The 27,191-nt window shown below is 40.3% G+C and overlaps 1 protein-coding gene across 1 annotated transcript in view; it reads right to left on the bottom strand.

The window, feature by feature from the left end:
* The window catches only part of PANK1 (pantothenate kinase 1), a 104,205-nt gene that overhangs the window by 70,082 nt on the left and 6,932 nt on the right, over window positions 1–27,191 (bottom strand). The window contains exon 3 of the mRNA XM_070363959.1: window positions 14,055–14,195. The gene's annotated coding sequence lies outside the window, so the exon portion shown is untranslated. The remainder of the gene's footprint in view (window positions 1–14,054; window positions 14,196–27,191) is intronic.

Here is a 27,191-nt window from a genome sequence, read left to right as displayed (position 1 = left end):
TGATCATATGGGTTGTTTTAGGAGTTGGGTCTGTGAGTGGTGGTGTCTCACCCTGCAGACATTTCATTTGTCAGAAATCACCAGTATAGCACAAAAGCTCAGTAGGTCATATAAGTGAGTTGAATAGGAACCAGGATGAATTCAGAAAGTGCATATTCTTTCTAAAGTGAGCAGCAGCCACTCAACTCCAACTGCTTATTGTCAGGTGGGAATGCAGGGTTGCCAGAACTCATTTTTCTAAAGTAGCCAGAAATCCAGATTTTTACATGAAGTCTTGTGATGTTGTCTTCCAACAACACAAGAGAAGAATCTACACATGGACATCACCAGATGGTCAATACCGAAATCAGATTGATTATATTATTTGCGGCCAAAGATGGAGAAGCTCTATACAGTCAGCAAAATTAAGACCGGGAGCTGACTGTGGCTCAGATCATGAATTCCTTATTGCCAAATTCAGACTTAAGCTGAAGAAAGTAAGGAAAACCACTAGACCATTCAGGTATGACCTAAATAAAATCCCTTACGATTATGTAGTGGAAGTGGGAAATAGATTTAAGGGACTAGATCTGATAGACAGAGTGCCTGATGAACTATGGACGGAGGTTGGTGACACTGCACAGAAGACAGGGATCAAGACCATCCCCAAGAGAAGGAGATGCAGAAAAGCAAAATGGCTGTCTGAGGAGGCCTTACAAAAAGCTGTGAAAAAAACAGAAGTGAAAAGCAAAGGAGAAAAGGAAAGGTATACCCATTTGAACGCAGAGTTCCAAAGAATAGCAAGGAGAGATAAGAAAGCCTTCCTGAGATCAGTGCAAAGAAATAGAGGAAAACAATAGAATGGGAAAGACATCTCTTCAAGAAAATTAGAGATACCAAGGGAACATTTCATGCAAAGATGGGCACAATAAAGGACAGAAATGGTATGGACCTAACAGAAGCAAAAGATATTAAGAAGAGGTGGCAACAATACACAGAAAAACTATACAAAAAAGATCTTCATGACCCAGATAATCATGATGGTATGATCACTCACCTAGAGCCAGACATCCTGGAATGCAAAGTCAAGTGGGCCATAGGAAGCATCACTATGAACCAAGCTAGTGAAGGTGATGGAATTCTAGTTGAGCGATTTCAAATCCTAGAAGACGATGCTGTGAAAGTGCTGCAATCGATATGCCAGCAAATTTGGAAAAAACAGCACTGGCCACAGGACTGAAAAAGGTTCAGTTTTCATTCCAATCCCAAAGAAAGGCAATGCCAAAGAATGCTCAAACTACCACACAATTGCACTCATCTCACACGCTAGTAAAGTAATGCTCAAAATTCTCCAAGCCAAGCTTCAACAGTACGTGAACCATGAACTTTAAAGATGTTCAAGCTGGATTTAGAAAAGGCAAAGAAACCAGAGATCAAATTGCCATCATCTGTTGCATTATCAAAAAAGCAAGAGAGTTCCAGAAAAACATCTATTTCTGCTTTATTGACTATCCCAAAGCCTTTGACTGTGTGGATCACCACAAAAGGCAGGTCTTTCTCAAGACCTGCCTCTTGAGAAATCTGTATGCAGGTCAGGAACAGTTAGATTTGGACATGGAACAACAGACTGGTTCCAAATAGGGAAAGGAGTACGTCAAGGCTGTGTAATGTCACCCTGCTTATTTAACTTACATGCAGAGTACATCATGAGAGACGCTGGGCGGGAGGAAGCACAAGCTGGAATCAAGATTGCCGGGAGAAATATCAATAACCTGAGATATGCAGATGACACCACCCTTTGCCTGAGGACACTCAGGCAGTCTGTGAAGAAGCCTACATGGGTTTACTGGTGTCTCCCATCAAGAGTCGCACCATTTTGCCCACCATGCGAGTGTGCCACCTTGATCAATCATCCATCTCCAATCGAGCCTTCGGATGATATAGCTGCAGCCAATATTACATTTGCAACCTCATGGGAAACTGTGAGCTAGCACCACCCAGCAAAGACTCTGAGTTAATAGATTCTTATTTCTTTTTTCCTTATTGTTGTTTTAAGCCACTAATTTTTTGGCATTAGAGCTCAGCAATGGATAACTAATAATGGCCCTAAGTCATATTTTACATTTTTTAAATACTTTTATTTATCGGGCTGTGCTGGGTCTTTGTTCCTACGTGGACTTTTCTCTAGTTGTGGTGTGGCGGCTTCTCTGCTGTGGCTCCCGGCCTCTAGAGCACAGATTCACTAATTGTGGCACATGGGCTTAGTTGCTCCCCAGCATGTGGGATCTTTATGGATCAGGAATCGAACCCATGTCTCCTGCTTGGCAGGTGGATTCTTTAACACTGAGCTATCAGGCAAGCCCCATTTAAAAAAATTTTTTTTTAATTTAAACATTGTATATTAAAAAAGATTCCTTCTACTGAATTCAGGTTATGAATTTATAACATCTATAGGGAAACCAAGAAACAGTGGGCTCCCTTTTTGTGATTTTTGCTTGTTTTGAATTGAACTTTTCAAGCATGATAAATCCAAGAGGGAAAGTGATTTAATTAACTGCATTACTTTTTGCCAGATTCAGTAAGACTGAAGCTTAAACATGATTCCACTATTTATTGGTTATGAGACCTTAGAAAATTTACTTGACCTCTTTTGACTACAATTTCCTTAACTGGAAGAAAGGAATAACAACAGAAGTACTTCTTGGGGCAGGGGGAAAAATTGTGAAATACTTTGAAATAAGAAAAAATTAGTGGGTGTCCTATCTGTTAATCTATTAAAAGTTTACTCTCTGCATTTCATTGGCTTTGAGTTATTTTACAACTCTACAATTTGCAGAAAACAGAGTAATGTAAATGTTCTTATACATAGAAATGCAAATTGTGTCCAGGGGTATGCAACCCATTACTTTCCCATGGATAAAGATCAGTTTTACACCAATAAAGTAAGTGCTTAATTAAGCATTCCTGATGGCTTAATGTATTCTCATTTGGACTGGCTGCAACATCTTAGTTATTACATCATTAATTAAATTAATAAAACCAGAGACATGTTTATATTTGTGAGTCATGACTCAACTTAAAAAAATTTCTCCTTCAACAGATTTCAGAGTGTTATTATGATGAATAAATTAATTAATGCATGTAAAGCCCTTGGCACCATGACTGGCACAGAACTTAAAATGCTAAGGAAGAGGGTAGTGAAGATGCAAAGATGTGAGGTCACCAATTTAGGTGAGACAAAGGTCTGTTGGTCTACCTTCTCTACAGATTCCTTTTGCTTTTTAAAAAATTTCCTATTTATTTGGCTGTGCCAAGTCTCTTAGTTGCAGCATGTGGGATTCAGCTCCCTGACCAGGGATCAAACCTCGTCCTCCTGCATTGGGAGTGAGAAGTCTTCTCCACTGAACTACCAGGAAAGCCTCTTCCATTCCTGATTTCTAAAAAGAATAATCAGAGAAAACAACTTTGCAAATCAACAAAATGGCAGTCAACATGCTAACCAACACAGCAATTACACAAGATTTCCAAACACTCATCTCACCTATCCTATCCCAGTGAGAAAAATAATACAATACCAACTTTAACAGTTGCTGAGAAGGCCCATGAAAGTAATATACATGGGGGGACTGTGAATGAGCCAGAAGGGTGCTAATCTGAAAACAGATTTAGAAAGCACGTGTCTGAGAATTCTTTCAATTCTCTGCTTCCTGGTAAGTAACTGAAATGCCTTAAGTGGGCCAGCTATAAGAAACAGCTCTATCAATTTTTGTTCCAGACAGAGATCAAATATTTAATAAAGAGAAAACATTTCTTCTTACACTGCCAACTGAAATTTTTATCACTTGCCATCTGCCTCTGCAAAGATTAGGTCACTAGCCACCACAGTTGCTGACCTACACCCCCTGAAAAGAGTTCAGGGAGGCAATCAGGAATGAGGCACTCTGTGCTCTGGGGAAAAACTCACAGAATAGGCCTTCAGATAGTTAGATATTTTCAGAAGATTTTATGAGCAGAATTTCTTGTATCTGCTCATAACTAGAAAAGCACTAAAATAATTAATGGAGACATCTGCTCCTCTTGACGAGCACCAACCTTCTTGTGACCAGCAGTAACCTTCGGCCAAAATATGTGCTTGTTTGCACATATCACCCCCACCTCCCAAATCACATATATACAGACCTCCCCCCTTACCTCTTCAGAGCAGTTCCTTAGAGCTACCTGAGAAACTGTCTCCCAGGTTATAGTCTTCAATTTGCCCCCAAAAAACTTAACTTCACAACTCTTCCCTTGTGTATTTTTTTTCAGTCGACACTAGGAAGTGAACAAACCTGATGATAACTGGAAACAAATACTCTGGCTTAGCATCAGAGAAGCAGTATGGAATGGAATGATGAACTGGAAGTGGGGGCCACTCTAGTCAAACGTTGCCACCCAGGAATTCTGGCCTCGGTTTTGTAAGAGCAGCAAGAATCTCAGTTATTACGGATATTTCTTCAGTTCAGTTCAGTTCAGTCGCTCAGTCGTATCCGACTCTTTGCGACCCCATGAATCGCAACACGCCAGGCTTCCCTGTCCATCACCAACTCCTGGAGTTCACTCAGACTCACTCACGTCCATCAAGTCAGTGATGCCATCCAGCCATCTCATCCTCTGTCGTCCCCTTCTCCTCCTGCCCCCAACCCCTCCCAGCATCAGAGTCTTTTCCAATGAGTCAACTCTTCCCATGAGGTGGCCAAAGTACTGGAGTTTCAGCTTTAGCATCATTCCTTCCAAAGAAATCCCAGGGCTGATCTCCTTCAGAATGGACTGGTTGGATCTCCTTGCAGTCCTAGCTCAAGCAATTAACTAAGCACCCAAATCAGGCAATCAAGACACATCTACCATTTCTTTGTGACCTCTGACTTAGGCCATGATGTTCTGGATGTGCTCTCTAGGTGGCAACTACTTGTTGGTGACACTCATCAGAAGTTTCTTATCATGGTTTGAAGCCTTATTTACTGGCATGAGTAGGAGATGAAGTGCCAGAGAACTGCTGATCATGTTTGCTTATCAGACTGGGGTTGCTGGTCCTCAACAAAGAGAAAGAGTAAGTAATATTTGTGGCTCTCCTGTCAGCCACTGGATACTTTCTTTTGCCATCGCACTTTGCTTTGTCCATCATAAAATGTACACGTGGGGAGAAAGGGTTCTAAGTATGTTCATCCTTTCAGGAAGCTTGTGAAAAACTGTAAGTGTTAGTCAGTCAGTAGAGTCTAATTCTTTGAGACTTCATGGACTGTAGTCCATCAGGCTCCTCTGTCCATGAAAGTCTCCAGGCAAGAACACTGAAGTGTGTAGCCATTCCCTTCTCCATGGGATCTTCCGGACTCAGGGATTGAACCCACATCTCCTGCATTGCAGGCAGATTCTTTACCATCTGAACCATCAGGGTAGTCCAGGAAGCTTGTATTGTAGTAGAAAACAGACAACTTTGGAGTCATATAGACATAGATTTGAGCTGCAGCTGCAGTGCTTAAGAGGTAACTGACTATGGATACTTTGCTTAACACCTCTGAGCCTTGGGTTTCCTCACTTGTAAGAGAATAAAAGTTGAATACAGAACCAGGCTTCTTCATTCTGACTGTTCGGCCATCTTCAGTGTGTGTCTTTCTGCCCATAGGTTGCAAGGTGGCTGTTACAAGTACAAGCATCGTTTCTGAGTTCCAGGCAGGAAAATGCAGAGTTAAGGTTAAAAGGCACATGTCAGCTATGTCTCTTTTATCAAAATTCAGTAGCTTCCTAGAAGTCATATTGAGCAGACTTTTGTTACTGGTCATATTAGCCACCTCTGGTTGCAAAGGAACTTGGGAAATAAAATTTTTTTTAGTTGAGTACATTTCCACTTACTCATAGGGCAGAATTCTCCTCTGAATGGGAGATTGGCTATTGGGTTAAAAAAAAAAAACAAAAAAACAAAAAAACAACCAAGTGGTATCTGCCAAAGTGCTCAATAATCCTGGATATTATGTTTATATTATATTAGTTTTTATCTCAGCTAGTATATTTCCTTTGTCATCATATCCAAAGGGCTGGGCATATGGTGTATGTGTGTGTATTCATTCTTGCTTCTTGCCCATCTAACTGGTACGTCAGAAGTACATTCTTCCTAGCTAGACTTAACAAAAAGCTAAAAATTAAAAAGAAAGAAAAAAAGGCACTTCTTCCATAAGTAACTACGCCAAGAAAGTACCTTTGGTGTTTTTTTTTTTTTCCTGTTGAAGATGAACCATTATCATTACGATAATAGCTAAAATTTACTGAGCATTTATGGTGTGACAGAGACTGTGCAAAGTTTTTCTATTCATTATAACCATTATAAAAACTCTATAAAGTGGATTCCATCATCCCTACTTTACCAGTAAGGGAACTGATGCTCAGAGAGGTTAGTTGGCTTAAGACCACACAGCTAATACACAGTAGAGCCAATATTTGAAGGTGGATCTGTCTGATTGCAAAATTCCTGCTCTCATTTTATAGTATTGACTATACTGGCAGGTTGTGAGATGTTCCTCACCTACATTTGGAAACTCTTTCCAAACTTTATTCTAAAGCCCAAATCTTGGTCTCAGCACTTGGCCAATGCCACAATAATAACTGATGTGGGTAAACCCCACCAATGGATTGTAGAATTAGTGAGGTAAAGTTTGATGAAAACAGGATAGATGCATATTTAAAAAGTATCTCCACATGAGAAACTCAATTATAAAAATAGTAACTTCATAGTGTAGAAAGCAGGCTCACATCACCGTAACCAAGTAATCCAAGTTAACATCACTAGTAATGAGACAGAGCAGTATCATGTGACCCCTGAAATGGTGCCCTGAGAAGCGCACAGCATTACTTCTGTAGTGTTCCTGCCAAAAATGCACAAGCTAAATTTAATCATAAGGACATCAGACCCAACTTGAAGGACATTCTACAAAGTAACTGGCCAGTATTCCCCAAAAGTATCAATGTCATGAAAGACAAAAAAAAATTAAGGAAGTGTCTTAGCCTGAAGAAGACAGAAAAATATGACAACTAAATGTAATGTATGATCCTGGATTGGATCCAGGACCAGGAAAAAAAATCAGTGTGACAATTAGGGAAATTTGAATAATATCGGTATATCAGTTAATAGTATGGTAAGAAAATTTTCTATTCTTCATAATTGTGCTATCATTATGCATTGTGAACATTTGGAAACTGGGTGAAGGATATATGAGAACTTATTTTTGGTTCTTGGTGACTTTTTCTTGCATCATTTTTTATAAGTTTGAAATTATCTTAAAATTAGAAATTAAGAAAAACCTGCCTTACCCAGTTCACCTGCTAAAGGTGTTTACTTATCAAAATTATGTCTGAACTGCAAGTATGTCTCCACCAGTTTTCTCATCTGCTCTGTGTTCTGTCTCTAAGAGGCTGACCTGTTCTTTGTCCAGATGGTACCAGGCTCAGTGGTGCCAGATCTGAGAACTATTCACACCCTAGATAGCATACATTTGTATATTCATTATGACAACTTTCTGGCAAATGAAAGGAAAATGTTTTGTGCTAAAAAACAAAGTATTGTGACAGTCTGTCATGATATGGAGGTAAAGTGTCTGGGGAAGGCTACTTTTTTGTTCTAATTCAGTGCGGGTGAGCAGTGGTCCTGCAGTCTGTTTCCTTCCGTCACCACCCGGGTACAGCCTCTCCTCGTCCAGATTAGATCTCGGCATAGACCACCTCCTGGCGGAGGGATATCCCCTTTCCTTATCTCTCCTTCAGCTGCAAAACAGAACCTTCTCCCAGATTTTCAAATATCCTGAGGCGCGACATCCTCAGTTGGCAGCGGGTAGGCTACACTGACCAGCCAGCGTGTAAAGAGGAGATGCAGACCTCAGGGCTGTAAGATGAAGAGCTGATTCTCAAACTTTCCCCCAGAGGTTCCCCAAGGTAGAGGAGAGTTCTATCAGTTCTGCAAATAACTGAAAATCCAGTTGAGGCTAGATTACACACAAAGAAATTTGTTTTGAGCTCTCAGGCAGTCCAGAGCTCAAAGGGGCTGCAGGGCCACTGCCATAAGGGCTTCCCTCCATTTCTTTGATACTCTCCTGGTTTATCCTTTGTGTATCAGTTTTGTCTCTAGATTAGAGTCCTCACTGAATAAATGGCTTACAGAGCAAATGCAGACACACATTTCTTCATGTTCTACAGGAGAAAAAGACTACCTTTCACCCACTGTACCACAGAAACCTTTCCCTTCAGGCTGACCGAGGGGTCAACTGAGGTCACACGTTCCACTCCTCTGCCAATTACATGCCCCAAGGGAGCTGTGCCATGAATGGCTGGAGCCTGAGTTCCTAAACCATTCAACGGCAAGGTGGTGGGATTACCACGAGTCATTCAGAGTAAGCAAGACACACTCCCAAAGCTAGGAATGAGGTTCAATTCCTTTGAGTACTGGGCCTCCTGAAGAAAAAGTGGATACCTGAACAAAAATCAGGGCTTTGCCAGGGAAAGGGATGGGAACAATTGACGCTGTTAAGTGAATTCCTATGCCCTGTGAATCTAGAGTGTTGGCCCAGCCTGACCTTCTACAAACAGGACTTTTCTTTGTATACCTTCTTCCTTTATAAATGGATTATACTGCTATGGAAGTTCCTCAAAATATTAAAAACAGAAACATCACATGATCCAGCAATCCCACTGCTGGGTGTACATCCAAAGAAGTGGAATGCAGGATCTCAAAGAGATATTTTCACACCCATGTTCCTGACACCACTGTTCACAATAACCAAGAGGTAGAAGCAACACAAATGTTCACCCCCGGATGAATGGCTAAATGAAATCTGGTTTACAGGAATATTATTATCAGTTCGTAAAAAAGAAGGAAATTCTATCACAAGCTACAACATGGATGAACCTTGAGGACACAATGCTAAGTGAAATAAGCCAGTCACAAAAAGACAAATATTGTATGAATCACAAATGGCCATCACATTGCGAATATTATATGAATCACAAATGGCCATCACATTGCGGGTTGTGATGACGTTTCACAAATTAATAATTTTCTCTTCCATCACATTTCATCTAATTTTAAAAATCCTTTTCCTGCTTTCTTTTAAAATTTTATTTACATTCTTGCTCTATTTCATAATGTCTGAGCCGGGTTCATCTTAGAATGAATCTTCCAATTTTGTGGGAAATTGGTTACTTTATTTTATATATATATATTTTTTTTATTTAGAGGATAATTACAATATTGTGATGGTTTTTGTCATACATTAGCAAGAATTGGCATTAGGTATACATATGTCCTCTCCCTCTTGAATCTCCCTCCCACCCCTTAGGTTGTTATAGAACACTAGCTTTGGGTTCCCTGCATCATGATGGAACTCCCACTGGCTATCTATTTTACATATGGTAATGTATATGCAGATATTTATTCTGTGGCATCCAGAAACCCTTAGCCACATTTGAGAGGAAAGGTATGGAACCTGGAGGAATGGGTTTTCTGGAAGACAATCTCTCTAGTTAAGTGAATTGTAATGTCGTCATATACATGATGAACTATTAGCCATTAAAAAGGCTTATGAAGAGTATAATTTTTTAATGCGGGAAATTCTTATTTTACAATAATAAATAAAAAAGACAAAAGAGAAGTCAACGTTGACCATGACTATAAAAGAAAGAAGTGACAGGAACAATATTGGGAATTTGAAACAGAGATATAGTAAAATACCCCAAAAGAAACCAATGGAAATGTTAACAGTGGTAGTCTTTGGGTGGTAGATTTCCAGGAAAGTTTTTCTTTGAACTTTCAATTTTCTTGTTTTTTTTTTTTTCCCCCTCCTAATTTATGATGCGTGTAGAATGTTTAGTAAGGAAAAAGTGAACTGGGGTAAACATAAAAATTGCATCTCTAAGGGACTCACTTATAAAAACATAAACATTATGACCACTGTTCTGGCTGTTCAGAGAAATTACACTACCACCCACGCCCCTGCTTTTTTATTTTTAATGTGATTTTTGACAGTTGAGGTCAACATAAAACTTCTACTGTAAACATAAAAATAACGATAGGTCCAAAACTAGGTGGCTCAGCTTTCTCTGTGATTTAACTTCTTGGCCATTTAAAGTTTTATCTCTGAGTAACAACAAACTATTCCTATTAGCATTGAAAGTAAAGTAATTCAGAACAAAATGCAATTCTTGGTTGTCCGAAAAAGGATTAAAAGTCTTCTATACAAAAATAGAAAATTGTTCACAGGGATATAATTTGAAAGTCTGAAAGCAGCACATTTATGTGTAAAAAGGTCATTTTGTTTTAATTCTCCCTTACGTAACTCACATACTAAAATTTAAGGAGGCTGAGTTTGTTCCATGTGAGTGCTCTTTAATAGTGCTGTCATTCCGTTTCTTCTAAGTACAGCTTTACATAAGCATCCCCATGTGGAAATTCCAAGGTCAGAATAATTCAGATTCTCTCCTGGGGACGAACTGTGTTTGTCTCGTGTAAGATGACGGAATGTCCCTGTAGTGAGATGGCTCTGGGTTCGGTCTGCAGACTCTGCTAAGACTCAAGCCCCTGGATGTGGTCCAGCCATGATCTCCATCAGTGTGGTCACAGGGCCGCTCTGAGCTGGCATTTGCAGCTGCTGCTCTCCCCTGCCCTGAGCACCTGCCCTGCAGAGACTTGAACTTGGTCTATCCAGGCATGTTCTAGTCAGCTGCTGTTGGTCTGCATCTTACTACTGTGGGGCTTTGGGTTAATCGGTAACTTAACTTTTTGTGGCAGGAAAACTTATTGAGAATCAGTTTTTTTTTTTACATTCTCCAGACCCTGTGCTCACCATCCCTTTTCTCAGCAGCAGACTCGTGGTATTTTCCTGCCTTGGGGTTTTTTTGTACAAGGAAAGACATTGCCATGGACCACTTTTTGCTTTGTTAAAGTTCAAACTCGGCCAGCTTCTTCTATGCATTCTTAGAAAGACAGGAGAAAGGGAGACTCTTTGAGAGAAGCAAGAAGGAAGAGACAGATATACCTGTCACTAAAAAAGGGGAGGCCTGGGAAGTGGAGGAGCCCAGAGATTTGAGTAGCTAGAGGAGGATGCTAGTGCCCAGAGAGGAAAGGTGTGTAGTGAGGTATACCTTGACCTACCCCAGCCCCTCAAAGATCCTTGACATTGCAGGTCACACAGAAGACATGGCATGTCTCATTTCAGAGGACATTTCCTAGTACAGAAAATGGGCATCCAGCAGGTAATCATGCAGTTGGATAAGAAAGGACAGGGCCAGACCCCCCCATGCTTTAGCACACTGGGCAAGAACTGGAATCCTGAGTCAGGTCCCGTGAAGGAAGCCCTCAAATGGCTGAGATGTCATTTCTTGCCATCCCAGTGGAACCATGTTAGGAGTTAGATTTAATTAAATTTTAGAGCATAAAATAACTGGACATTTCTTACTCATTTGAATTTGTGTATATTTCTGCTTTGGCTGTTTGAACCTCTATTTCTTCATCATATCCTGGAGATCAAACACTTGCCTCATAGTATCACTGTAAGGATTAAGTTAGGTTAAGATGGGAGGACCTGGGAAGGCCATTGGCCATACTCACTAGGTGGTTGGTTGCTGTTGATTCTCTAAAAAGAATGTTTTTTCCCTTCACTTCAAGATGGGACTGCCAGAAAGAATGGCAGAAGCTGCCATTCAGCTTCTATGGAAGGCTTTGGGTTAGGGAAGGCAGAGGGGCAGTGATTTTAAAAGTAATAATAATGATTGCTACTTTTTTTGGAGTCTATTAATTGGGGACTTTTTAATATTGAGGTTTAAACTGATTTGGGCTTTCTGGGTGGCTCAGTCATAAAGAATCTGCCTGCCAATGCAGGAGACGCAGGAGACTCAAGTTTGATCCCTGGAGCAGGAATATTCCCTGGAGAAGGAAATGGCAACCCACCCCAGTATCCTTGCCTGGGAAATCCCATGGACAGAGGAGCTGGCAGGCTACAATTCGTAGGGTCACAGAGTCAGACACGACTGAGCACACATGCATGCACATAAGTTGATTTACAATATTTTCTTTCAGGTACAGTACCTGAATTCACAATTAAAAATTCACAATTTTAAAAGATGGTAATCTATTTATACTTATTATAAAAATTGGCTACATTCCCTGTGCTGTATAATATGCCCTAGTAGCTCCTTTTATGTATAGCAGTTTATATCTCTTAGTATCTCTTAGTACCCTAAGCCTGTTTTCTATAACTGTGAGTCTTTTTTTTGTTGTTGTTGTTATATTTACTAGTCTCATTTTTCAGATTCCACATATAAGTAATAATATAAAATACCTGTCTTTCTCTGACTTATTTCACTAAGCCTAATGCCATTCAGGCCCATCTGCACGGTTGCAAATGGCAAAACTTCATTCTTTTTTATGGCTGAGTAGTATTCCATTTCACCCACATGCTGTATCCTTTTATTCATAATGATAGGCAGTATTTATTAAGAACCTGTTATGGATCAGACATTCCTAGACTATAAATCTTGTCAGAGGTTTTTCATCTGTTCTGTGGAGTTCTAAGATTCCATGGAGGGTCTCAGGAGCTGCAGTGAAGGGTCAAAGGGAAACCTGTGAGTCCACATACAGGGCTGATTCCTTGGCTTCAACTAGGTCAGTTTTGCATTTACCTGCTTAATGCATTGATCCTCTACATGAGACTTTGTTTGAGAAGTAGTATGTCTTTTAAAAATGTTGGAAAACTTCTACAGAAATATTGGATCATGATGGCAATCTAAACAAAAACATGTTCATCCAGCCTTCCTCCCCTGATCTAAACCCTAAAACTAACCTAAAGGATATATATATCTACAGATACCTATAAATATATAGATTCTATATGTCTTTAGATATATAGATATTTGAAGATCCTGTTGACTTGCAAGAATTTCTCTAAACGGATCAAACATTCTGCACAAACTGTTGAAATACAGAAAGTAGAACTGAGATAACACTGAAAAGGGACCCCTGCCCAACATTAAAGAAGAGGGCACCTATAAATTGTGAGTCAGGCTTCAGTACTGCTCCAATACTCAGTATTTTCCAGTAGTTAGGGAAAGGAGATAAACGGTCAGGAGGCAGTCCCAAACCAACATTTAGGGTGATTCTGGTAGCATTCCAGCAGCAGGGACAATCAGGCAGTTCCTCTTTTCTTCCTTCCACCTGTGCTACGCAGCAAACAGCCAAAGTAATTCCAATGGGACCTCTTGGGGATTATAAGCAAAGTAATAACCAAGAGATGTGCGTACCCCATAAGAAGTGGGAGTTCCCATGCTCAGAAGACCAGCTACTGATCCACTTGATCTGGTGGTATATCCTTCCTCTAACCATAGGAAGCAGAAACAACGAACAGATAAGCACTCAAACATATACGCAAGGCTAAGAGGTAACGGAAAATGCAGACAGATGAACAACTGAGAATCACCAAGTATTTGAAGAAAAACAAAGAGGTGTCCCAGAAGGAAAGAATGGAGGGAATGAAGGGAAATAAATATTAAAAAACCAACAGAATAAAATAGCTCATTGTCAATGAAAGACATCACACCTCCAATGAAAAGAGCCCATTAGTGCTGCTTCAAATGAATAGAAAAACAAAGCAAAACCCAGATCACATCCAGACACTTGATGGTAACATTCCAGAAAACTAAGGATAGATGACAATTAAAAAATTATCCCTAGGTAAAGAAATTAACAGCTAAAGTAAAGCATATTACTTGGGAGAAGGAGACCATCATCTATTATTATAATTTTGTAAAAATTATAGAAAACCCTGGCGTCACATGGGAATAAAGTCCAAAAATAAAACCACACAAGGCCAGTTCCCAGGGTCTGCCTCACAATACCAACTCTAGTGTCATCTAGAGCTAGCTGTTCATCTGGCTACATACCAGTGGGGTGCACTTTTAATCACGAGCTGTCTTCCCATTAGCTCACACCTATTTCAGTGACTAATTTTGAGACTGGCGTGGGTACCACTGAGGACACAGGGCCCACCCCTCACATCCCTACTTACCAAAATGGAGTTGCTGCTGTTTTTCTCTCCGTGGAGACTCTCACTCTCTTCCATGCCATGCCTCTCCTGCACAACATCAGCTCGTCCCAATCCAAGAACAGTGCTGAGTGGAGAATGGGAACCAACCTCCAGTCAGGTTACCTGCGAGTCCACACAAAGGTGAAGGTTATTATACCTTATAAGAGCAGCTTGCAGAGAGGCAGGGCATGAGACAATGGGAAATGAGAGGGACCATTCTGATGGGGAAGCGGTGAGGACAACAGAGAAAGGAAGGCTGGTCTGCAGAGGGGCTGCAGCATAGTGTTTCCCCAGGGCTAGGGAGTAGAGGTCCTGAAGTAAAGAGGGTAAGCGGAATGCAGTGCAGAAAATCAGATTTTGTCAGATCAAATAGGATTGATATGGGAAAATACAAGATAGTGTTAACTAAAAGTAATCTGGATCAAAGAACCTGTGAACACAGTTTGATCCCTGAAGGTGTGTTTTCTTTAAATCTTTTATATGCCTGCTACATGCTGAGGGCACAGCAGACAAGAGGCATGAATGGAAAGCCTGCCATTTGTACCCCCAAAGGGCTTATAGATCAGCATCATAGATAGCTTTCAAAGTAAACAAAGGTTAAGAGTGACTCTCACTGGCTGTAACATTGTTCTTTTAGTATCGCTAAGTCCTGTTCAATTCTTTTGCAACCCCATAGACTGTAGCCCTCTAGGCTCCTCTGTCCATGGGATTTCCCGAGCAAGAATACTAGAATAGGGTACCAGTTCCTTTTTCAGGGGATATTTCTGACCCAGTGATCGAACCTGCATCTCTTGCACTGGCAGGCGGATTCTTTACTGCTAAGCCACCTGGGAAGCGGTTGTAAAACTAGGAGTGAGTTAATTTTCTTCCTTATAAATCATGCTTTCTACAATAGCTATGTATGCCTTTTATGAGAGAAAAGCAATGAATCTTATATTTTAAATACACAAACACTACAGAAAAATGAAAACAAAGGAGACTAGGCTATAGAGAATCGATTCACACTCATCAGGCTAACAACAGCTTTATTTATAAAACACAATGCCAATTTTATTTATTCAGCCATGTCCAAGATCTTACGATAGCGGCCGAGGTTATACAGAGGGTTAGGATAAATCCTTGTTCACAAGGAAGATTAAATTATGGTTTATGTGGTATTTATGGAAGAGGGAGCTGGAAGAATGGTTAACAGATAAGGCACGTATTAATAATTGTATTTCTTTGATGAATAAAATAAGGGCTAACTAGAGGTGTATGCGGAGAAGGCAATGGCACCCCACTCCAGTACTCTTGCCTGGAAAATCCCATGGATGGAGAAGCCTTCTTTCCTTGCTTATGATAAAGCTTATTTCTAGGAAAGGTCTTAGCAATATTTAAAATTTATACTGATGAAAACAAACCTGTAACACATGCAACAAATATCACTTCTTGAAGAGATGATGCTGGTGTTACCACTGCCTGTGAAACCAGGTTGGAGCTGAACATCTGATGAGGAGCCAGAAACAGAATCCCCAAGTGATGAAGTGTTACCAAACACAGAGAGACTTTCCTTTTTCAAGACTTTCCTCAGTATTACTGGTCTCCCTAAACTCAGGCTTGCGTTTAAGCAGTTTCTGTTTTTTAAAAAATTTATTTATTCACTTAGTTTTATTTTTGGCTGAGTCTTTGTTGCTGCACAAGAACTTTCTCCAGCTGTGGCGAGCAGGGGCTACTCTCTAGCTGTGGTGTGCAGGCTTCTCATTGCGGTGGCTTCTCTTGTGGAGGGTGGGTTCTAGGCAAGCGGGCTTCAGTAGTTGTGGCCGCATGAACGCAGTTGCCCCAAAGAATGTGGAATCTTCCTGGACTGGGGATCAAATTCATGTCCCTTGCACCAGCAGGTGGATTCTTAACCACTGGACCACAGGGGAACTCCAGCAACTTCTATTTAAATGAGTAAACAGTCATAATCTCTTGCTCACTGATAAACACACGCTGTTCAGGGCTAGCAATTAGTTGGTCACACATTTTCAGCGTTTGGTCTTTGGAGACTTTTTCAAAGACTGTGCTTGTGATGCCACTGTCAGCACTGCTATCTTTGGACTGACCTGTACTCACCACTCTCTCAGCAATCTCCCCGTGACTCAAAGAAAGCATGGGGGCGTCGTTATGTGTTCAGCATCTCTTCAAAGTCTGCTCCTTTCGACTCTATTTACACTGTCAGCTGATACGTTTTTGGCAAAAGTAATGAGCTTTGCTATCATCTTTTAACCAGAGTCTCTAAATACTTCAAAATCTTTATTGGTCAGGTAATTTTCAAACATCATTGTGGCCCAAAGTCTGTACTAGTTAGCGTTGATTTACTGACATCATTCTAAGCGTTAGCAGTTGTGTTGGTGGCTCAGAGGGTAAAGAACTGACTGCAATGCAGGAGACCTGAGTTCGATCCCTGGGTTGGGAAGATCCTCTGGAGAAGAAAATGGCAACCTGCTCCAGCATTCTTGCCCAGAGAATCTCACCGACAGAAGAGCCTGGTAGGCTACAGTCTGTGGGACTGCAAAGAGTTGGGCATTACTGAGTGACTAACACAAAGGGCATTCTCGAGACTAAATTCTTAAGGAAGTCTTGGATTTTCAGGCTCCTGTTGACCAAAGCAAGAATACTACTCAAAAAAAGGAAAAAAGCATTTATACCTGTTCTTCAAGGAGCATAGAATTCCCTGGTCACAGGGTCATATTATGGATGTAACACTGGGGGCAAAGTAAGCACCATAAACATTATTTTTCACAAGAAGTTCAGGAGGGGGATGTGCAGAACAGTTGTCCAGGCACAGTAAAGTTTTGCAATTGTCTTCCAGTCCAGCTTGCTTGCAATGAGTTCATGTTGCTGGCACAAAGTGCTAATACAACCAATCCAAAAAGATTCCTCTTGTTACTGGTGCTTTCCTGTTTGCATAATACTGCAAAGGTAAACTGTGTACACCTTTTTGTTTTTTTAATGTATTCATCTGGTTGCACTAGGTCTTAGTTTTAGCACGTGGGATCTAGTTCCTTGACCAGGGATCAAACCCGGGCCCCTTGCACTGGAAGCCTAGAGTCGTAGCCACTGGACCACCAGGGGAGTCCCTGTGCACACCTTTTAAACATCTTGGACACAGACTTTTCTCAATCACTGTCAATTTTAACTTGTGTGTGTCTGCAGCCTAAGCACAACCAAGAACAGTCAACCTTTGCTTGGCATCCTAGATATCTGTTGGTGCCTTTTTGTCCGCCATTGTTAAGGTTTGTCTAGGAATGTAGTAGCAGTACAGAGCTGTAAATGTGTTCAGGGCTAAGGTTTTCATCAGATATAATCTTGGCAAATTTATCAATATCATTTTCAGTGGTCTCGTGATCATCAGTAGCTTCTTCACCACAGATTTTAAGATACTTGATACCGTGATGCTTTTAAAAGTTTTACAGCCAGTCTTCTGAATATTCACACTCACTCTCAATGTTCAGTTCTTCATGGTATAGCCTAGCTTGTTTTATGACCTACAAGGCAGTCAGTGGTGTATACTGACTTCTTTGTTGTTGAATCCATTCAGTTAACACACAGTCAGGATCCTTGTTTTTGGTCCTATGAAATGTTTTTCTATTTTTCACTAGCACTTGGTTATCACCATCACCGTAAAAATTTTAAGAACTTATCTTTCTGTCTGTACAAGTCATAAGTGTTGATGGTTCCCACACCATATTATTCAGTAAGGCATCTCACAGACATACCACCACCAAGCTTTGCGGTAACTCCACTTTCTGAGCTATTGACAAAGACAGATGCATCCTTTTCTTCTGTTACCCAGTGGCATGTCTTTAACTCTTTGGGTCATTTTCACAGTGCAATTAATCCTCAAGCCACCAAATGTCAGCCGAGAGGAGACATTAGTGGTGATGGATATGATGGATATGAGTGCTGAGATATACCTAAGGCTGCAGAGCTGAGGTTTTGCTTCCAAATAATCCTGGTGCCAAACTTATAAAAATGCTTTTGGGTCTCAGACAGTACTTTTTTGGTTTTGTGTTTCGTCTATTTTGGAATTGTGGAGTAGAGACTGTAGATCTGTATTAAAAATATCATTTTAATGATGACAAGACTGAGGCTCAATTAGTAACTTGATTTTCTATTTCTTTTCAGTCTCCTAAACTTCGGCCACTTTATTGGACAAAGAAATTTTATTTTTTTTTGGTATTGTCTGCCAAGATGATTTGAGTTGGAATATTTTTAGCAAAGGAACCTAATACTCTTGGCTGTTTGACTGACATAGCCAATAGTTGAGGCCTGTGCTGGGCAGTGTGAAGATGCCTAGGCAAGAAGAGGCTGGATGTGCTAAATTTATAGTCATTGAATCTAGATGTTTCTTTTTCTTCCAAATGATCTGTTTGGTACTTAATCTGTCTAGATACTTATTGTCCCACAATGAGTAATCAGGACAAATGAGAGAAAACAGCTCATTTCAGATCTGTCTCAAATACTCCTACAAGTTTCCCATAAATATCCACTCATCTGAAAGGTTTTGTTTGTTTTTTCTAATGATTCCCTAAATTATACATCCCAACTGTGACTCAGAATTACTGTTCATCAAGTTTCAGAATTAAAAACGTATTTTAGACATTCTGCTAAAATATTTCCTTTAACTTAGAAAGAATTCATTAGAATCTTGAATGCCTTTTAAGAGTCTGTGGTTAGGGTCCTACATCAAATATTATTTTATAAGTTCTTTGTGGAGGACCGGCCTTTCTCCCTTAGTCTCATCATCCCCATATTTGTGTAGATCTTCATGGAACATCTATAATGAACTGGAGATTGTTGATTCAGGCCTAAATCTTTTTCTCTTTTCCCATTATGTGCGAGAGCAGTCCTTAGGACTGAGGGGTTTATAAAACTATGTAAAGCACAGTTCCTGTAATCCCAGAAGTTTAAAACCTAGTAAATAAAATGAGAAATATATAAAATCCAATGAAAATTCTCTATCTCAGGAGAGGAAGGGATCACATTTGTTACAATCTATACCACACTTATGTTATTTTTTTACATTGGTTTCTCCTGTAAGACGGCAATAATAACTACCATTTATTGGTCTCTTCTGTACCCAACAGAAGCTGGCATTTAAAAAGCACCAGACTCAGAAATGTCCATTGACCTTGCTCAGTGTCACAAAATTCTAAGTGAGAGAGTCTGGAATTGATCCTACTACTTGACTGCTGCTGAGTCTTCAGTCGTGTCCGACTCTGTGTGACCCCATAGACGGCAGCCCACCAGGCTCCCCCGGCCCTGGGATTCTCCAGGCAAGAACACTGGAGTGGGTTGCCATTTCCTTCTCCAATGCATGAAAGTGAAAAGTCAAAGTGAAGTCGCTCAGTCGTGTCCGACCCTCAGCAACCCCATGGACTGCAGCCTTCCAGGCTCCTCCATCCATGGGATTTTCCAGGCAAGAGTACTGGAGTGGGGTGCCATTGCCTTCTCCAACTACTCGACTAGAAAGCTCTATTTATTTTTCACTCTGACTTAAACAACACTCTTTCCTTTGCCTTCAGCATATATTCTGTGTTCCCACCTGTCTCTTCACTATAGTCCGTTCTCCTACTTTAGAAAAGAAAGGCATACCCTAACTTATCTGAAATCTTATGGTGTTTTATCTCAATAAGTAAAAATCTCTGGTTGCCCAACAAAAGGATTATTCAAACGACTGGGAGACTTCACTGGAGATCCAATGGTTAAGACTTAGTCTTTCGATGCAAGTGGTGCAGGTTTGATCAGGGAACTAAGATCCCATACGCTTTGTGGCCAAAAGACTGAAACATAAAACAGAAGCAATATTGTAACAAATTCAATAAATATTTTTAAATGGTCCACATTAGAAAAAAATCTTAAATAAGGCTCCTTGAACAATTAATCAAGGCACATAAAATCCTAACGTTTGTCTTTCTTATACATATTTCTGTTAAGAGAAAAATGTTGCTTTAGAACCAGCATATTTTGGCCAGTGTTTGGATACTCTGAATTAAAACAGAATAGGTATTGGGGGTGACTGTGCCTCTGCCCTTTATGGACTAGAATCAAAGAATGCAGTGCCCTTGAAAGTTCCATGATAGTAAAGGAAAGACAGCTTAGATTTTTTTTTTTTAAGGAAAGCAATTTTTTTCAGCTACTTAAAGAATGCTCATCTTGGCACTTGTCATTAGCTAGAAAAAATTATAAGATTTTTCTCAGGTTAGTTGTCTATCATCCAATAAGGGAGCTAAACCCTATTTTATCAAATCAGATCATGAGATACTTATCCTGATTAAAGTCCATTCCCATTTTTAATATTTATTTGATTGTGCCAGGTCTTAGGTGTGGCTTACAGGAGCTTTAGCTGTGGCCTGTGGGACCTAGTTCTGTGACCAGGGATTGAACCTGGGCCTCCTGCATTAGGAATGCAAGGTCTTAGCCACTTAGCACAGGACAACCAGGGAAGTCCCCCATTCCCATTTTATTTCATCTTTTGAGTTACTTACTGTTTACTAACTCCTAATAGCTTCCCAGGTGGCTCAGTGGTGAAGAATCCACCTGCCAATGCAGGAGACACAGGAGATGTGGGTTTGAGCCCTGGGTTGGTCATTACGATCTCCTGGAGTAGGAAACAGCAACCCTAATAACAACATCTCCTAATAACAAGTGAATTTGCTAGATGCTGGGCCAATTAGTTATTAGCTGTGTGACAGAGACTGGTTGTGTGCTCATCAACTGGGCTTCTTCCTGGGTGTGAAGGAAAACCACATTTCCCACTCTCCCCTGCAGTCAGACTGGGACCACATGCCTAGGTTCCTATCCCAGGAACATGAGCAGAAGTAATCGACACCACTTTCCAGGCCTAGTTATAAACTCTCTGGGCACCATTATTCAAGCTCTCTCTTCTCCTTCTGCTGGGCCCACGGAGGTCAAAACTGCAGATTACCAGATGAAAGGAACCAAGCCACTGTTCTGAAGACAACTGCACAGGGGTGACCCTACTATCACTAGGGCTATGACATGAATGACAAATAGGGTGGAGCTGTAATTTTTTAAAATAGCATCTACCTTTAATTACCCTGATTAATATAAACAATGTATACTTTTATTATGGAGAAGTAAATGGCAACCCACTCCAATATTGTTGCCTGGGAAATCCTGTGGACAGAGGAGCCTGGCAGGTAACAGACCGAAGAGCTGGACACAACTTAGTGACTAAACAACTACTTACTTTTATTAAGCATACCAGATTTCGAATCAAGATTCCTAAAGAATATCACACCTGTTCTCATAGATCTTGATTTATATGCAACTTCTACTCTTAGCTGGATACTACATTGCATTATTGCAAATTAAGAAATGAAAAATGTGTTGCTTTGTTTCAGTTAAGTCATGTAAAATTACTTATATGAGAGCTGTATCATCGTAATCTTGACAGCTCATAGAAATACACTGTACAACATGGATTCTGTAACTTCTCAGTGATTTTGATACTGTTACTTAAAAGAAATATTAGCATATCTGAATTGAAAAATAAAATCTGACTTTTTCTGTCAGAAAATAAGTCATATTTTAGAGATTAGTTTCCAAATGAGGACTGGCTTTGTTAATTGGGTCATATGGCTTTGTCATTTGTGGTCTGGTTGACCACAAGATAGGGGTACTTTCCATATATTCAGTGAATGAAAGCTTTAAGTCTTGACATAACTATATTTAAAATATGCTAAAAGAAGTTTATAAAAAACACTTTACTATCATAAATAACTGAAATTAGTATCTCCAATTTTGACTGAGTATATTGGTTTAAATGAAACACTGCTGAGTGAAAGAATAAAAGGTAAAATTAACATTTACTAGATAATCTGTGATAATAGCATTTCTGGTGCAGTTTCAGAGACTGAGACTCTTAATATCTGTCTAATAAAACCTTTTATAAGTGAGATGGTTTCTAATTTATAGCTTTCAATAAAACTAAAAAGAGGACCTAATTCAATTATTAGCTGATAAAACTTTTAAGTAATTTTGGATAATAAATCACTTATTTTTGACATCTAATTTGAAAGAAGTTAAAGAAATTGGGTGACACTGCCATAATTTCTATTATTATATTATTATTGTGAAAAACAGCAAGAGAATAGAAGTGGCACTTTGTCCTATTTTTAGAAATAATGTTCTTCTAGGAGTACCTCAACTAATGATATACGGAATTTAGAAAAATGGTAACAATAATCCTGTATACAAGACAGCAAAAGAGACACTGATGTATAGAACAGTCTTTTGGACTCTGTGGGAGAGGGAGAAGGTGGGATGATTTGGGACAATGGCATTGAAATATGTATAATATCATATATTAAATGAATTGCCAGTCCAGGTTCGATGCACGATACTGGATGCTTGGGGCTGGTGCACTGGGACGACCCAGAGGGATGGTATGGGGAGGGAGGAAGGAGGAGGGTTCAGGATGGGGGACACATGTATACCTGTGGCAGATTCCTTTTGATATACGGCAAAACCAATACAATGTTGTAAAGTTAAATAAAATTAAATTAAAAATAATAATAAAATAAACTTTTATTAAAAAAAAAAATTTTTTGCATACTGCATGGCATGCAGGATCTTAGTTCCCTGACCAGGAATTGAACCCTTGAACTCTATATTAGAAACACAGTCTTAACCCACTGGACCACCAGGAAAGTCCCCCCACTAACTTCAATAAAATGTACTCGCCTACAAATTTCTACTTAGGTGCTTGGCAATTATGAAAAATATTTAACTGAACTGATTTTTTAACTACGTGTACAACAATAATAATCTTAACTACAGAGTATTTTTTTTTAACTTAGAGGGAACTAAAAAAATTAAAATCTGTATCTTTGTTTGAAGCACATGATAAGTGATCAATGAAAATCTTTGGAGCACAAATACTCTGTATTAGGGTAAAAAAAACTTGCATTAGGGTGAAAAACTGGGGGAAATGGAATGAAAAAGAGCTCAGGAAGTAAAAAGAACAATGCTCATTTTCTGAGTGCTAAAGAAGAGTTCATGTATTTTTAAAAAATGTGTGCTAGTCTCAGAGTTGCTAACATGAGATCATACTATTCTAATTATTTGGAGCTGATACTTTTCCTTGTGTATCTATTTTTAAAAAATTGGTTAGGTTCTTATAATTTATGTATTCATATTCTGGCTCTGGCACTGCCTATGATGAGACCTTGGGCATGCTGCTTAACTTTTCAGAGCCTTGGTTTTTTCCCTATAAAATGAGAAAGTTGAACCAGATCACTTGCATGTCCCATTATGTCTCTAATATTCTATAACTCTGTGACTAAAGACTCAGAAATATTCCTTTAGATGACTAAAAACAAAAACTACCCAAAGAGGTGTTTCCTTTTCCCCCCTTCTTTCTCATTTTCCTTTTTCTCTCCCAACATCACTAAGGCCCTGTTGGCATACAGCAAAGATTGTATGTTTTGAGGGAGTTACTAAAATTGGTCTCATTATGTTCCAATTAATTACAGTGAACTCACTGGCTTCCCTCAACCAAAAACAGTCAAACTACTCATGACATCATTATTTCCCCTAGTAATGAAAATCTGAAATGCATATAATAAAGGTAATATTTTCTGAAATAAAAAGATCACATTGGCATGATCCTTCTTCCTCCTTCTGAGGAAGACAGAATCTTCAAATAGCTCATCAGAAAGAGAACTCTTTAGAAAAGTTCACCAGAAAGTCTATAATTGCTCCTGAAAAATATGTGAGGTCCGCTAGCACCGCCTTGTGCTATTTTCAAAACAATGCAAGATATAACGCATAAATAGTACTGTTTTGGTTTTAAAAGGTCTGTCTAGTCAAGGCTGTGGTTTTTCCTGTGGCCACGTATGGATGTGAGAGTTGGACTGTGAAGAAGGCTGAGCGCTGAAGAATTGATGCTTTTGAACTGTGGTGTTGGAGAAGACTCTTGAGAGTCCCTTGGGCTGCAAGGATATCCAAGCAGTCCATTCTGAAGGAAATCAGCCCTGGGATTTCTTTGGAAGGAATGATGCTAAAGCTGAAGCTCCAGTACTTTGGCCACCTCATGCGAAGAGTTGACTCACTGGAAAAGACCCTGATGCTGGGAGGGATTGGGGGCAGGAGGAGAAGGGGACAACAGAGGATGAGATGGCTGGATGGCATCACCGACTCGATGGACGTGAGTCTGAGTGAACTCCGGGAGTTGGTGATGGACAGGGAGGCCTGGTGTGCTGTGATTCATGGGGTCGCAAAGAGTCGGACACGACTGAGCGACTGAACTGAAGAAAACTGAACTTTCATTTTGATAATAGAATGGTCTGATTTTTCATATTTGCAGTGAGAAAAAGTCTTGAAATGCTAGTGCTGTGTTCTTCTTTCTTGTTCCATACTTCCATGTAGTTAGATCTACCCATGTCGACTTGGGGACAACTGAGATTTTTAGATCAGGGATTCAAAGAGAGACAGTTAATAACTCAACTGATGGACTTCCAAAAAACAGCAGAGTAGGGCAGGGAACCCATGTGAGGAGATGGTTGCTGACCAACCCCGGGGAGCTATGTGGAAAGGAGGCCGGGGACTGCAGTTCATCCCCACCATGCGAGTGAGCGTGCCTCTTCGCGTATTAGGAGACCCGCAGGTGCTGCGGTCATCACTGTCAGCTCATGGCTGCATCTGCGCTGGGCCCTTAGCTCATCCAGCTGAAAGACATCTGCTGCTGCTGCTGCTGCTGCTAAGTCGCTTCAGTCATGTCCGACTCTGTGCAACCCCATAGACGGCAGCCCACGAGGCTCCCCTGTCCCTGGGATTCTCCAGGCAAAAACACTGGAGTGGGTTGCCATTTCCCTCTCCAACGCATGAAACTGAAAAGTGAAAGTGAAGTCGCTGAGTCTTATCCGACTCTTAGCGACCCCATGGACTTCGGCCCACCAGGCTCCTCCGTCCATGGGATTTTCCAGGCAAGAGTGCTGGAGTGGGCGGCTGCTGCTCAGTCGTGCCTGAATCTTTGCAATCCCATGGACTGTAGCCCGCCAGGCTCCTTGGTCCATGGGATTTCTCAGGCAAAAATACTGGAGTGGCTTGCCATTTCCTTCTCTATAGGATCTTCTTAACCGGGGGACAGAACCTGGATCTTGGCAGACGGATTCTTTACCACTCACTGAGCTACCTGGGAAGCCCAGAGAATGTCTGCCTGTGTCCTAAGACCTTGCTAGGCTCCCAAATGAACTGCTGTGAATTTCAACCTTGTCAACAGGATATATTTGAAAAGACATATATTTAAAAAGATGTTTATCTTTTCAAAATCGTGTGAGATCCTTCCCCACCAGAGGACACTGAAGATGAAGTAGAAAACAGAAACCCCAGCTTTAGGACTTGGAAGAGTCTGGACTGGGAAACCCATCTGTGGAGTATGTGTGTGTGTGTGCGTGTGTGTGTGCAGTTACATGTATGTATTTATGCTGAAGAAATATTAGGGTCTTAAGACTAAATGGGATGGCATATAAGAAAGTGCACAGTGTGAATTCCTCTATACATCCTATTAATAAAAGTTTTATTGAATACCTAATGAGGATTTATTGGGCACCTACTATGTGCCAGGCACTGTCCTTGGTACTAGGGATATAGGGGTGAACAAGATGGATGAGGTCTCTGTCTCATAGGTCTGCCCTATAGTGGGAGAAGACATATTATAAACAAAGAAAGTAATTTCAGTTATTGTAAGAATGTTATGAAGGAAGTAAATGAGGTCGGTTGGATAGAAAGTGACTGGCTGGGGGGTGGGGGGTGAAGGGAGCAATCTCAGGGACAGTGGGCAAAGATCACCTCTTTGGGCAGGGTAACACTGAATAATGACAAGTTAGTCATGGAGAGACATCTGGAGAGAACAGAGGGAAGACAGAGTGCAGAAGCTCTCAGGCAAGTACCAGTCGACCATGTTTTAGAAAGATGGCCAATGATGCAACCTCTGCAAGCTCAGGAGTGGGGAGCCTCCTTCAGTGAGGAGATGATTGGGTCTTATAGCTCAACACACAGTTAAGTGAATAGTGTGTTGTTTCTTTGACACACCGCATAAGAAAATTCTTATTACGAATTTAAAAAGAGCTTGTAACAAAAAGCTTCCCTGGGCCCCCTCCTGTCCTGCTTCTCAGAAGCAATCACCCTTACAATCTACTTTTAGTTCTGTTGACATATTTTTGAATAACACACTCCTAACGTTATTTCTTCATGTATTAATTATAGGCACTATCTACTTACTTCCTACAATGACAGATAAGCACTTAGCCAAGAGAGTTATGGTTATTTTTCTGCCTCTACTGGTTACCCTCACACCTATAAATAATTAACTTCTATGTCCTGTTCCTTCATCTCTTGATTCCCACATTGTAAGACTGGGATATTACAGACCTAAACCTTTCTGTTGCTTTTCTTCCTCCCATTTCCCCCCTGCATGTCTCTGTTGCACACAACCTCCTATGCACTATAGAATACAGTAATTCTAACTCTTTTTTAGCATGTCATACATACAGGACCCTTTATATGTAGGTGCTGCCTGCTTTTTCCATCTCCTGTCATTGTCCACAGTAGCTATACTCAAAGTCTTACTGAACTAGGTACTTACAGTTTTTGTAATGACTTTTGTGTGCTCATGTCTTTTTTTTCATTACCTCATATGTTTTCATTGCCTGGAATGGCCACCTTCTACAATTCACTGGCAAACCCCATTCATTCATTTCAGTCTACATGCCACTTTACAAAACCTTCCTTGGTGGATGTCATTTGTAAATATAAAAAATATTTATTCAATGGCTGTTATATGCAAGGCACTGTTGTAAGTGTCAGGGTTACAGAGGTTCTAGACAGACACGCATGAGCTTGCATACCAGTGACTTATGCAGATTGAATAAAAACAAATAGCATGATGAAACATATTATGTGTTAGGCTTTACTAAATAACTAACAAATGCTATTTTAATCCTCACAACATTAGGGAGACTTTTATATCCTTCCCGAGGTCACTTCCTGTAAGTGACTGAGTTTATATTCAAACTCAAATCTGTCTATCATCAGAGCTGTCACTCTAAATTATTCTCATTCTGCTCC

The sequence above is a fragment of the Bos mutus genome, chromosome 26, assembly GCF_027580195.1.
Source record: "Bos mutus isolate GX-2022 chromosome 26, NWIPB_WYAK_1.1, whole genome shotgun sequence".
NCBI lineage: Eukaryota > Metazoa > Chordata > Mammalia > Artiodactyla > Bovidae > Bos > Bos mutus.
This window is presented reverse-complemented; position numbering and strand designations above follow the sequence as displayed.